The 14,178-nt window shown below is 35.5% G+C and overlaps 1 protein-coding gene across 2 annotated transcripts in view; it reads left to right on the top strand.

The window, feature by feature from the left end:
- The window catches only part of LOC114054257 (carbonic anhydrase-related protein), a 183,067-nt gene extending 169,409 nt beyond the window's left edge, over positions 1 to 13,658 (top strand). For both annotated transcript variants that reach the window (XM_027877438.1, XM_027877437.1), the window contains exon 9: positions 8,895 to 13,658. The gene's annotated coding sequence lies outside the window, so the exon portion shown is untranslated. The remainder of the gene's footprint in view (positions 1 to 8,894) is intronic.
- The last annotated feature ends 520 nt before the right edge of the window (positions 13,659 to 14,178 follow it).

The raw sequence follows: 14,178 nt of genomic DNA, 5'->3' as shown, positions 1-14,178 counted from the left end.
CAGTGGGGCTTTGAACTTGAATTTGATGGGACTAACGCTATATGAAATCGGAGTTAAGCTGTAAACCTAATCTACTAATTATGCCCCTAAGGTACTGGGGAAAATGTTTATACATTTGTTCTTTCTGTATCTTTGAAGTAAATATCTTTGTAAAAACTAACTGGATATTAAATGGTTAAATGGAATTGGGGTGCCTGTCACTAGACTCCTAAAATGGGGCAAAACAATTGGTAGAGGCCAGAGCCAAAGGCAGAAAAAAGAGAATTCCTAACCCACCTCAGGATACCAGAGAACCCTGGGGGTAGGAGTAAAATGTGGCAGACCTCACCCTCAGAATGTAGGGCCAGAACAACTCATGCAAAATCCTCACCATCATCATTACCCTCCTCCTCCTCCTCCTCCTTATTATAGTTAGCATTTATATAGCCCTTTAAAGTTTCCAAAATGCTTCGCATATTTAATTCTCATTTGATTTTCACAAAACCTTGTAAATTAGGTGTTATTATTATTTCTACTTTGCAGAAAAGGAACTTGAGGCTCAGATAGCTTTGTGACTTGCTCAGGGTCACACAACTGGCAGGCATCTGAAACAAGATTGGGACCTTAATCTTCTTAATGCTATCTCCAGCACCTTATTCAGTGTGCTAGCTGTTCCAGAATTTTTAGGAAGAAATAATAAAGGTGCTGATATTTTTGGATTTGATGAAAAAGATGAGCATTTTCCTAAAAAGTAACAATATAATCCATATTGGAGGGAGAAGGAAAAGAGTGATGAGAGGAAGGGATGAGACATTTTCTACATGACTTTGCTTCTGAACTCTTGCCTTTCAGCTTTTTTAACAGAAACATTGGACTTTGTTTTAAAATGCAACTTTCCTGCCTTAATCTGCAAAGCTCTGGAACTGATTCAAATATTTCTTGAAGTTGGGTCAGTTCTGTGACATTCAGAGACAATAGAGAAGTCAGACCGGTGTGTGTACATGTGCTTTTATTTTACTTGGCTACCTCTGACTGTAGCATTTGAGGAAATCCTCCTATGGAGAGTTCATTCACATGCCCCAAGAGACTCTTTGCAAAAGATAATTTGAAGCTCAAAACTGCTGAAATAAGTGAAACTTTCTTGGATGGTTTAGAAGGCATTTCAGAATCCTGTAGTGCCTCAAGATCACAACTGTGAATCCATGATCAATGCAAAGTACTATAATACCATTTCTGGTTATTTGAATTTTCTGATTAGATTTTTTTTTACTTAGGAGAGACCAGATGAATCTATTCATTTCTGAGTTGTTAAAGTATTGATTTGGTGGGCTTACTCTACATGCAAGAATTTTTGCATCTGGGAGAATCTGACATGAGATGCTCTAAGTTTACTTAATTTCTTCAACAACTATTTGTTGAATGCCTGCCACATAAAAGGTCCTGTGGTGGGTGATAACAACAATAATAGCCAGCATTTTTATAGCACTTGAAGGTTTGCAAAATGTCTTACAAATATTATATTATATTCACAACAATCCTGGGGTGTGGATGCTATTATTATTCACATTCTGCAGGTGAGGTAACTGAGAAGTTAAATAATTTGCCCAAGGTCATACACCTAGAAAGTGTCTGAGTCTAGATTTGAACTCAGGGCTGCCTGACTACAGGCCTTGCTCTATACTGCACCACTAGCAGTTTGAATATGGGGGATATAAGTAAAATAAAATGCAGCATATAATGCCATTATTGAAAATTCTATTAAACAAACACATAGTATCTGCCAACCATGGGTAAGGCATTGTGCTAGGTACTGGATACTGGGGTCAATATAGCTATTATTTAATGCTGAGAGACTACCTTCCAAGTTCTGCTAAAGTGTTTGATTGGAGTGATGGTCTAGCCATCTAATTATTTAGCATCTGCAATGAATGCAAGTCATATCAGATAATTCAGAGAACCATAACAAACATGAGCATGCCCAGGATTTGAAGATGATATCTTTTTAGTATTGAAGAGTTTCTTCCTAGATGAAAATGATATCAATGTAGTCAAATGACTGACTCCCTAATGTGAATTATTAATTTGAATTAATTTTGTTATTCAGCACGTATTTACTGAGCCTTCAACTATATATCCTATACAGGGGGGTATTTGACAAATGTTAAATAATAACCTTTTTGTTGTTATTCATAATGTTATTATTCAGTTGGTCTTACTCTCTGCTACCCCATTTGATGTTTTCTTGGCAGAGATACTGGAATGGTTTGCCATTTCCTTCTCTAGCTCATTTTATAGATGAGGAAACTGAGGCAAACAGGGTTAAGTGACTTACCCAAGGTCGTGTCTGAGGGCATATTTGAACTCATGAAAATGATTCTTTCTGGTTCCAAGTCCAGCTTTGTAAAGTAGTGACCTTTGGACTTCACCTAGCTTTATAAAGTAGTGACCTTCAGAAGATCAGAGTTGCCTGAATATTTGCCCTTTGTTTTTGTTGTTGTTTGAGTTTTTTGGATTCTATTATTTATCAAGGTTTGTTTAATAGATTATTATCTTAAAAGAAAGCCTTCATCCTGTCTATCAACTTAGAATACTGTGGTTTTTTGTTCCTTTACAATTTAATGGTATGAATATTAAATATCCAACATAGCATACCTTTGGGACACAGTTGATTTATATATGATATCTGTCAAATATGTAGGTAGAAAATATCCTCATTTTTCAGCCTTAAAGTACCATACAATCAGGAATGAATTCTTAATAACATTTGAACCACTAGACATTTATCTTTTATATAGTTTATACAGGTCAAAATTTATCACAGATGCACATGAAAATACATATCTTGGGTTAGACTGAGGTTTCTCAATGTATGCTAATTATCTTAGCTTTTTCATCTTGTCCATTGAAGTTCATTAATGTTTAAAAACTGCAAAAGAATAAATGGAAAGATTATCTAATTGTTCCTAAATGAAAGATGGATCTCCCAAAGAAACCTTTATTCTTTCAAAGGTCTATTTGTGCTTTATCTGGAGTCAACAAAATAAATGTTTGAAGTTATGATCTTTTATTATGAGAATGAGTTTAAATTTTTTTTGTAGTCAGAGTTGATGGGAAAATTAACCTTCACTTATTGGGAAGGACACTGGACTTGATGTCTGGAGACTTCATTTTAAATCCTGGCTCCAGCTTTTATTAACTGCAACTGTGGATAAATCACTAAATCAATCTGAGCCTCAGTTTCTTCATCTTTAAAATGCAAATAATTGTTGCACTGTGTGCTTAATCCACTGTGTTGTTGTGATGAATTTTTTTTTTGTAAACTTTAAACCTTTATATGTGTGGTAGTATTAATAATTGTTTCATGATTACTTATAAATGTTCTGAATGATTGAACATTTATCAAGTACATAGTATCTGTATGGACTATGCTAGGCATTGGGAAATGTACACAATTTAGATAAGACAGGATCCTTTCTTGCAAGGAGCTTACAGTTTGGAGTGGGAATATGGCATGTGCAAATAGCTATTAGTACAAAATAATACATGAAAAATGCATAAGAGATATAAGCAAAGTGTGTTTTGATGGGAGGCATATAATAGTTTTGTGTTTTATTTATCATTATGTATATAATGTCATTATTATAAATTATATTACATACAGCATTATTTAACTGGCATGAGATACTCTACATAAGTGAATTATATGGCTAATTGAGGGTTTGCCTCAATTCAGAATTAAGCATTCAGGATTTTTTTTGACAACTCCTGTTGATGGAAACCTTTCTAAAACATGTTACAATCCCTTACCTTTTTAAATGAAATTTAGTAGGTATACATACATTTAGTAGGTATATAAAATCAGTAGGTATACATTTAGTAGGCATACATTTTCTTGATGACCCAGCTCATTAGGAACATTCAATTATTAAAATTTTCAATATTATAGTGACACCCCAATGGGCTTTTGAGGTGCGGAGGGCCCATGATGCCTATAGTACATGATATCCTCTTTGATACCCTGGATTTTCTTTTTATTGATTTTCAGTTTCTTCTCTATCAGGCTGATAGCTGTCACTTCGTTTTTGCTCTCACTGGGCCCATCCATGTCTAGCAATAACTTTCTCTGATCTTCTAGCTCACTGTGTTAATTGTGCTGTGGGCTGGGAAACCAGAAAACCAAAATGTTTTTTTTTTCTAAAACAGTAAAGATTCCAGGGGCTCTGTTATGACTCAAGCGCATACACTTTAACACCAAATAAAGGATAATAAGTGCTTAATTAATGCTGATTGATTGATCCATTTTAGTTACTTAGCTGAGCCATATATAGCTAAAACTTTCCCTATGAGCAAATTCAATTGTGGATGGGATAGAATACTAAGTGTTTCAGAGGATGGTACCAATGATGGTTTGGGGGGAACTGTGTGTCATAGACCCCAGGACAGCATTTTGGTTACTGAACACTGGGTTAGCATTTGGGAGACAGTTGTGCTATATGGCACAAGAGGAACATGAGGTAAGGTGTAACGATGAAGGAGCATGCATAGCAGTTGCTAGGGGGAGTAAATATACCATCTCCCAAATGTAGACTATCTTGGGCTTTAGCCAGTTATCATATCTATGTTGATGACTCCCAGATCTATATGTTCACTTTTAGTCCTATCCCTGGGACTAGGAACTGATTGTTCCATCCTTTTTCTGAATTTCTCTGTTTCTAATGAGGATGCCACCATTTTTCCAGTCAATCAGGTTGGCAAACTCAATGTTGTCTTCAACTTATCTCTTTCCCTCACTTTGCACCATTAATTATATGCAATCATTTGCCAAGTCTTGTTAATTCTGCCTATTTCAAAATAATAGCTTTGTAAGGGCTCCATTTTTAAGAAATATTTTCACAAAAGAAGTTACCTTATTATGTACCCCTTACTCCTCTTTGTGCACCCTATAGTCCAGGCAAACAATTATCACTGTTCCTCACGCACACCATTCCATTTCCTGTCTCCATGATTTTGCGATGGCTTTTCACCGGCTCCCTTGCCTAGAATGCACTCTTTCTTCACATCCACCCTTTACAAATCCTAGGTTCCTTAAAAGTTCATGCGTTACTTCTGTTTCCACTCTCCCCTTCCCAGTTGCTAGTACCTACTCCCTGAAACTACTTAGCATTTACTTTGTATATATGTTATATATATATACATATATATATATTCATAAATGCTATTTCCCACTGTTTAGCATAAGCTTTTTGAAGACAGGAACTGTTTCTTTTTTGTCCTATCCCAAGCATGGATCCCAGTGCCCTGCACATAGTAGACATTTAATAAATGCTTGTTGATTAATTGATGGTTTGATTTTGACTTTGTTACCCTAGAACCTTTTTGCTTAATTCCCAGTTTCTTACTTATCATTAACAGATAGGTGACCTCTGAATAATTGAAGTGGTATTAAAAAACAACTTAAATAATATTGCATCTGACTGGTTAGAACAGACTACAGTTAATTTAGTTATATTAATTTGTACACAAAAAATCTGAGGTTAGAGATTCTCTAGTCTAATCTCATTATTTTACAGGTGAGAAAAATGAGGCTCAGAGAATTTAAATGACTTACTGAAGGTCCTACATATAGGATTGAGAAGGTTTGAACCAAGTTCCTTTGATATCAAATCCAGTATTCTTTCTACTACACTATAATACATTATTTGATTTTTACTGTTGAGATTATATTGGATTGTTTGAAAAATGGCTATGTGATCCCTTTGAGGGACAATGAAATACATTAACTTAAAAACTTTTTTTTTTTTTGGTGAGGCAATTAAGTTAAGTGAGGTTAAGTGACTTACCCAGAGTCACACAGCTAGTGAGTGTTATGTGCCTGAGGCCAGATTTGAACTCAGGTCCTCCTGACTCCAGGGCTGGTGCTCTATCCACTGCACCACCTAACTGCCCCCCAACTTAAAATCTTTTATTGTATAATCTGAAAAGATACATTTGGAAATTTTAATCATTGCATTTTGGGAAAAAAATAAGTGGTAGATGTGGAATAGTAAGGCTTCATATTTTTTTTTTACTTTTAGTAATGAAATAGTAAATTTTAATCAATTATTCATAATGTTGTTATATCCTATGCCAACTATAATATATTGTTATTTTTTAGACAGACTTCCTCTGTCTAAACAACAAGGTTGGTTAACTTAAGGCATGGATTCATTCCCTATTTTGGTTAGTCAATTTCACTCTAGTCTAGGGTTGCAAATACACTCAAATCAGGATCAATGTAAAGTTCTAGCATTATCGCAGTAAAGAATGGTACATCAGGTGTCTTAGGACCAGCCTAATTCAGAATAACTCCTGTACTCACCAGTCTGGATGCTGGATGATGAAGTTTTCGGCTACAGTAGCTCTTGAAGACTTCTATTAAGTCATAGGGAGGTGTGATCCCCGACAATGGAGGGATAAAATTATAGATTTTTGAAGTGTTAAATGAAATAGCAAAAATGAAGTCCTAGACAGGTTTAAACACAAGACACAGACACAATTGACACATCCAATCTCTCTGTCACACACACACACACACACACACACACACATATCTATTCAAGTACAAGATGAGGGAAATATACTAAAACAAAGGAACTGAAGTTTTTCATGTGTTGCAAACTTAGTAGAGGCCAATGGTGTCATGTAGCAGTCAAATGCACTGTAACCTTGCAAGGTCATAGGAGAAATGTATGACAGAAGTGAAAGACTTGATATTCTGCTCTGCTCAAACCTTCTGGAATATCATATTTTATTTTGGGGCATCATATTTAAGAAAGTTTACTTGCAGACAAACTGGATGATAGTAACTGGGATGGTAAGAGGCTTTGAATGTCTTCCATGTGATGATCATTTGAATGAACTCCACTTTGTATTTGCCTGGTACCTACTCCCAGGATATGTTTATCATTTCTAATCTAATTACCACACTATTAACTACACTGAATTTCAATATCTGACATTATTAGGTTTTAAAAAATATATATATCATAGAATCTCTAAATCAGGAGGAACTTCAAAGACTCTATTCCCATCCATACCTGAATAGAAATCTCCATGCAACATCACTAACAAATGATGAAAAGTGGTACCTACTTCCAGGATATGTTTATCATTTCTAATCTAATTACCATACTATTAACTCAGGCCTTGATTGGTGTACCACTGCCCTCAGCCTCGTCTTCCTTCTGATTAGAGGGCCAGAGGAAAAGAGTACCAAAGTCATCCTAATTCCTTCCTTTATAGAGGGTAGAAGCTATTCTTTTAGCTTACTCCACTTTGCATCTGCTGTTCTGCCTAGTTTCAACTCCATGGAACAAGATATTCCCATGCTGGAAGCCCTTTATATTCCCCTATCCCTCACCCCTTTCCTGTCTCTCTTTTAGACTGTAAGCTCCTTCAGGGCAGGAACTGTCTTTTTATTAATCACATTTCTAGAGGTTAGCACAGTCTTGCACATAGAAGGTGAATAATAAACATTTACTAGACTGGAACTAGAAATATTTCACCCAGAAATAAGAACATGTATTGCGGGAAAATCCATATCTTTGAATACTTGAAGTGCTATCTGTAGAAGAGGAATAAGATTTTTTTCTTGCCAAAAATTCAGAAAAATAGGTGAAAGTCACAGAGGTAGATTTTTAGCTCTATGTAAAGAAATATAAGGTAATGAAGACAGCTGTTAAGAAGTAGAATGGGCTGACTTGGGAGGCAGTGAATTACTCATCATTGGGAGACTTCAAGTAGAGGCTAAATGATCATTTGTTAGTGATGTTGCATGGAGATTTCTATTTGGGTATGGATGGGGATAAATGTCTTTGAAGTTCCTCCTGATTTAGATTCTATGATATAATCTTTTTAAAACCTAATAATGTCAGATATTGAAATTCAGTGTAGGTGAACATGTGAAAAGATTTTTGGTAGGCATTTCCCATAACGCTGGAGGTAGGACCAAGGCCATAAAGATTTGGGTAGCAGTTTTGTATAATGCTGAGAGGTATGGGAAAAGGCTGGAAAATGTGAAAGAGGAATAGAAGGGTCTTCCTCCTAGCATGGCCAGTAGAGGTGGGAGCTAGCAGCAGCAGAGCCAGAAGTTGGCAAGCAAAGTCCAAGGAGATCTTGGGCTGTGATTACTGTGAAATTATGCTGAGAGATAGAGGTGTTAACCAGGAGCTGGCCTAACAGTAGCAGAAGTAGAAGCAAAGGAGAGAGCAGATTGCTGATGGAAGCAGGTGAGTAGCGAGGTACATACACTGCTCTTAATGAAGGTCTTTATTCTGACCGGTGCTTCTGGGATTCTATCTGCCAATACTGTGAGCTTTGTGAGAAATATGACTGAACCTCTAGGCAGAAGGGGGGAAGAAAAAGTGGTACTCACAAAGATGGATTATAGTTTGGAAGCTTGGATCAGAATTTCTTTTCTGTTCTTTGTATGCCCTACAATAAATCTACTCTATGCTTAAATGCTTATTATTAGCCTAATGTTTTTAGGGGAACTGAAGAGCCCTGCCTCCAGTGGAGAACTAGAAACAAATTAAGTTCAAATGTTTTCAGGGACTGAGCCCTTACTGAGGTATTATTGAAGAGTCTTTTGTATTAAGTCAGGTCCTTGTGAGTCTAGAGTTGAAGTTCTAAGCCATGGTTGACAGCCACAAAAATTCCAATGAATCATCTTCCATGTAAATACATTTCTGTTGGATTGGATGGGGAAATTATACAGATATAATGTCTGAGCAACAAGTATTTTTTGAAATTTCTATCTTTTGCTGTCATGAAACTTTTACTTTTCATTTTTACTATCCTCCTATTTGGACATAAACAGACTTTCAAACCTGCTGTGGAGGAATTTCCATAATATAATTGTCCTATTCTTTTTGCAGGGAAGGGGAGACAATGGTCCCACAGTGCCCTTGGATGAGAAATGAAAACTGTGGAGCCGCTGCTTCAGTTTACTCACAAAGCTCGCATTGTCTGCCTTCATCTCATTTCGCCTTGATAGACAGCTCTGACAGTTGCTCTGTCCACACAATCCAGTGAAATTCTAGAAATGGCTATATGTTAAAAAGAACCATGTTATATTCTCAAGTCACTACTGTTAATGTTCTCTAAGTATTCTAAGTATTTGCATTACAGTGTTTTATAGTTGGGTGCAACATGAATGATGCTAGTTTTTTCTGATTTGTTGTAAATGTGAATATGTAGCATGTATCAGTTTTGTAGACAGTTGGGAAAAATCAACACCCGACATTGGTAATTCTTCATTTCCTGACTGTAACTGAAAATTCTACTCACTCAGTGAACAGTGTAATTCGTGATAAAAAAATACATGTTTCAATCAAGAAGAGCATACAACTTCAAAATGTGGTATAAAAGCATAGTATAGAAAAAGATTTTACCTAGCTTTCTCTCTCTGTTTCTATACCTCTCTACCAAAAGTATATCTAAATATATTTCATGTGGAGTGCAAACACTTGGGAGTCTTAACTTTGTACATAGAGAGTATGGAAAATGTTTCGGTAATTATCAACCTGATGGAATATACACAATGTATATATTTCTCATGTTTTAAGAAGATCAAATCTACTTGAGGTACTAGAGGCTATATAATTTTCTACGGAACAGCAGATAAATAGAACAGAACAGACAGGCCAGACAGGATGTGAAAGAAAATGATTTTTTAAAAAAAGTACTCAGATTCTAGGTGTACTCTAGATTGACAGGTGATATCAGGCATACTATTTGGAAGTATATATTCATTTCCATGAATTAAAGAGGAAATTTAACACAGGCACTTGTTCAATTATTATGGTTTTGTTTCTAGGACTTGAAATTTCTTTCAATGAGTTTCAGTTTTAAAACAAGCACACTCATGTTTCCAGTTTGCATGGACTATATTAAAACCCTCACATGGCAGGGCACAACAGTTTTAAATAGTCAGCAAATTACAATTTTACTAAACAACAGTTAAAATTTGTAAAACAAAGCAGGGTCATCATCCTGCTTTGGTGTGAATTTATGGCACAAAATGACATTGAACATTTTTTTAGCCCTTATGCATAGTGATAGGAAGTAACATATGGAATAAATCCCCCCCCCAAAATCTTTGTTCTAAATATCAAAACTAAAGATAGAAATTCTAATAGAGATGTAAGAATGCATTTTAATGGGCAGCATGGTGTATCAAATTAGAGAGTTGGCCTAACAGTCAGGAAGACCATTTCAATTCATATTTTTGATACATATTCACTTTGTGGCCCATTCCTATATTCCCGGTCTTCTTCTACATTACTCCCCTCTATGTACTCTGCTATCCAATGACACCAGCCTCTACCTCCTAGCTGACTTGGCCTCCTTCAAATCTCAGCTAAAGTATCACCTTCTCCAGGAGGCCTTTCTCAGTCCTCCTTAATTTTAATACCTACCCTCTGAAATTACTCTCAATTTATCTAACATAGACTTTGTACATAGTTGTCTGCATATTATCCCCACCCATCATCCCTTTAGACTATGAGCTTCTTCAGAGCAAGGATAGTTTTTTTTTGCCTCTCTTTAAGTTCCCAGCACTTAGCACAATGCCTGACACATAGTATGTACTGCATAAATGTCTGTTGACTGACAAAGAGTGCGGCAGGCACTCCTTAAGACTTTAAGTTGTAGAGAAGGTGATAACCTGTACTAGTAGAAGCAGCACCTCACCTAGAACTCTCTATGTTAATAAAATTATAGATTTAGTTAAAAAAAAAGTGATACATTTTAGGATGTGACACAAGAGGGATTATGATGCAAATAAGAAGATCAATAAGATGAAGGTAAATATTCCAGAAGTAATAAAATATGTATCTGAAACTCTTAAAACTGAGGATTGGGTAGGAAAGTGGTATAGTGTGGTGTGGGGTGGGGTGTGTGTGTGTGTGTGTGTGTGTGTGTTTGCATGTACGTGTTCGTGTGTGTGTCTTGGAAAGTAAGGGGGTTGAGCTGTGTCCAGTCAGGAGTAGGAAGAGGGTCTGGAAAGAGGGAGCTTTCCAGCAAACCAGTGTCCAAGCAAAGCAGTTTTCATTTTCTGGAAGAAGATAATGATAAAGGGAAACAGCTCTTCACTCACAGCAGCTCCCAGTCTTGAGCTAATTTAACAATGTAACAAATACTTCTTAATCATCTATAGTGTGCAAAAGATTGTGCTATGCTCTGGGAATACAAAGGTAAAATGAAAATTGCTTTCAAAAGAGCTTACATTCAACTGAGACAAATTTGCAGGGGTGGGGATAGGAGGTTATGGATTATACCTTCTGCCAGCCCTTCCCACCATTCTTTTCGCCCTACTCCAAACACAAAAATCTTCTTAAAAGAATTAATACAGGTTTACTTTCATGACAGTCAAATAAACCTAGTGCGAGTTCAGGTATGCTCTCTCCCCTCTGACATTTTCTCCCACCCTTTTTGATAATGCCAGAAATTCTTAAAAAATCAAATATCTTGTCAAAATATTTTTCTGGCTTGTAATTTTACTTAAGGTGTAAGTCAGCTGAAAAATTTAAATATCAAACCCTTCCCACTTTTCATGCAATGTGAGGGTAAAGTAAGCAGGATGGCATTAAATGCCTGAAGTTGTGAAAGGACCAACTCAGGGGAAAAAAAAACACGGGGGCACTAACATTCTAAAAAGAAACTAACAATTTTACCTAAGATGTGCCATGCTTATCTTAAAAAGAACATGACAAATGCTTTGCATGCACTGAGGTATTTTTGTCTTGTAGTTGTTAATATAGACAATTTTGCTTTTCATGATTTACGAAGATTTTTATCTTAAAAGTGTGTTTAGCATTCATTATAATGGAACTTCTTCAAGTTCACTTGTTAACTGAGGTATTACTGTATTTGAAAGGGAAACTCATTCAATCTTGGGTTTCTCCTGTATTAGTAATATTATTTTTGTTGAAATTAAATATCTGATGTGATTTTTGTTTGCTTATTAGAGCCTAGACTTGGTCTCTGAATTGAAAAAAAAATATTACTTGAAACAAAAATATATAGGAGACAATTTTTATTTCATCAGGAGTTTTCTTAATGATGTCTGTAATTTTATTTCTCTTCTAGGAAAAAGGTAGTGATAATTTTGCTAATGATTAATACGGACTGGTTTATTACTAAACGGCCTCCAAGTTATCCCTGAGAACTTTATCTTTTATTTCATGGGACATTCATTTTGTTTTAACAGTACAAAAATAAGTTTGACTATCTCTTTATTGAACAAGTCATAAAAAATGATGTTCTGTAAACCATATGTTTCTCAGATCATGCATGATGAAAGAGCCTTATACTGTATTCTGGGAATGAAAAAAAAATTACCATTGAGTTATTAGTTAGGACTTGTTACTCAAACTATTATTATTTAAATTGTAAATATTTCTTACTCCTGCAAATCACCATGTGCATCTGTAGAAGACTAGAAAATGTGTATTTCTCTCCCCTTTCTCCATTTTATACCACTTTATGGGTAGTTGTAATATTAGGACAGCAAATATTGACCTTATGATGGAATGTGAAAGCTATTTATTCTATATAAACATATAAATAAAATACATCTCTTGAATTGTACCATATTGTGAAAAATATGAGGTGTGACAGGGAAAGTGATGTAATGTCACCCTTAAAAATATACACACAGAGAGCGTTATTTCCTTTTCCCATGTTCTCTTCCTTTGTTTATAGTAGTTTCCTGTGTTACTTAGTACACACAGTCAGAGTTGGCTACACTGACTGAGGAAAGTAGTGGGTTATCAGATGTGACCCTTCAAACATTGTTTGAGTGCCAACCTTTTTAAGAAAAAGAGAAATTACTCTTTAAATTGGAGCTCTTCTGACCTAGGCCTAAGCTTACATTATAAGGATTTTTAAAAATCTGCTTTAACTCTCTTACTTTGTATGTGATTGCTCATTTGGAAATGAGGCGATTGTATTTCTGTTGCTGAAGATGGAATGAATCTCTTCAAGCTGAGTTCTTTCAACACACAAGCCCGACACTGGAACCCTGTAGAGCTTTAGCTATTGAACAAAACTCAAGAAAAAAATTCCTAGAGATGCCACGAAGGCCCTGATCTGCCTGCATTAGTTCCATTGGGCCTCGTTCACTCCCAGAATAACTCTATAGGATAATTCCTTTGATAAGCTTTAATTGCTTTAGAGTTAGACTGGAATTCATTTGGCCTCAATGGGAATTTTTTTTGGTGGAATTACATTAGAATCTGGTCCAATGGGATTTTTTTTTTTACATGCAGATCAAAGTCAGTACATTAAAAAGAAGAGATTTTCTCTTAGTCACATAAAATTTTATAAAATGCAGGAAACTTCTAATCTTATCAAAACATGAGACTAGTGCCAATGTGACTCCTTGAAATTGCAGTCATGTCTAATAACTTTCCTTTAAGATACTTTGTAAGAATGTTTCCAAATAGTCATTGAACAACTACATTAGCCTGCATAATATATCCTTTTCCTTCTGCCTCTTCTACTATAGAAAGTGTATTCATTTAAAAAATAGAGTTGCACTTTAAATGAATGTACCACATTTGGGCATCACTTTCCTCACCCCAAAAATTTACTGTATTGATTGTATGACCTTGTAAAATATACTTAATCTCTCTGGACTCTACATTCTTCATTCTTAAAGTAAGGGTATTGACTAGATCACCTCTAAAGTTCCTTCTAGTTCTGAGTTTATGATCCTAAGAAAACATTGTTCATTTCATGGAAATTCTCTTATATTAGTTGTACAGGACAGGAATCAGTTCATTAATAAGACTCACTTGACATCATAGCCAAAATCAATGTGGCACTCTGTGGGCAGCCACACAAATTCAAGCAGAACACATAGACAAAAAATAATTAAACAAATGACTGAATCATATGAATTTGTTTGTGAAAAAAGAGGTGATTGCAATATCTCAGGAACAGGTCATTGTTATCAGCAGTTACAGAAAGGTTGTTCTTAAGAAGCCTGTACTTAATGAGCAATTCAAATTATTCAGGGAAATGGTAGAAACTTTGCAACACATCTAAAGAAGCTGCAAAAAATTTAGCATTATGAAATATCTAGAAAAACACAATTTGATTCAAGTAATTAGAAGGATGCATCAGAAACTCATCACGTTTCATAAATTAACAGAG

Source organism: Vombatus ursinus, unplaced genomic scaffold (assembly GCF_900497805.2).
Source record: "Vombatus ursinus unplaced genomic scaffold, bare-nosed wombat genome assembly UNPS02014812.1, whole genome shotgun sequence".
NCBI classification, from domain to species: domain Eukaryota; kingdom Metazoa; phylum Chordata; class Mammalia; order Diprotodontia; family Vombatidae; genus Vombatus; species Vombatus ursinus.
This window is presented reverse-complemented; position numbering and strand designations above follow the sequence as displayed.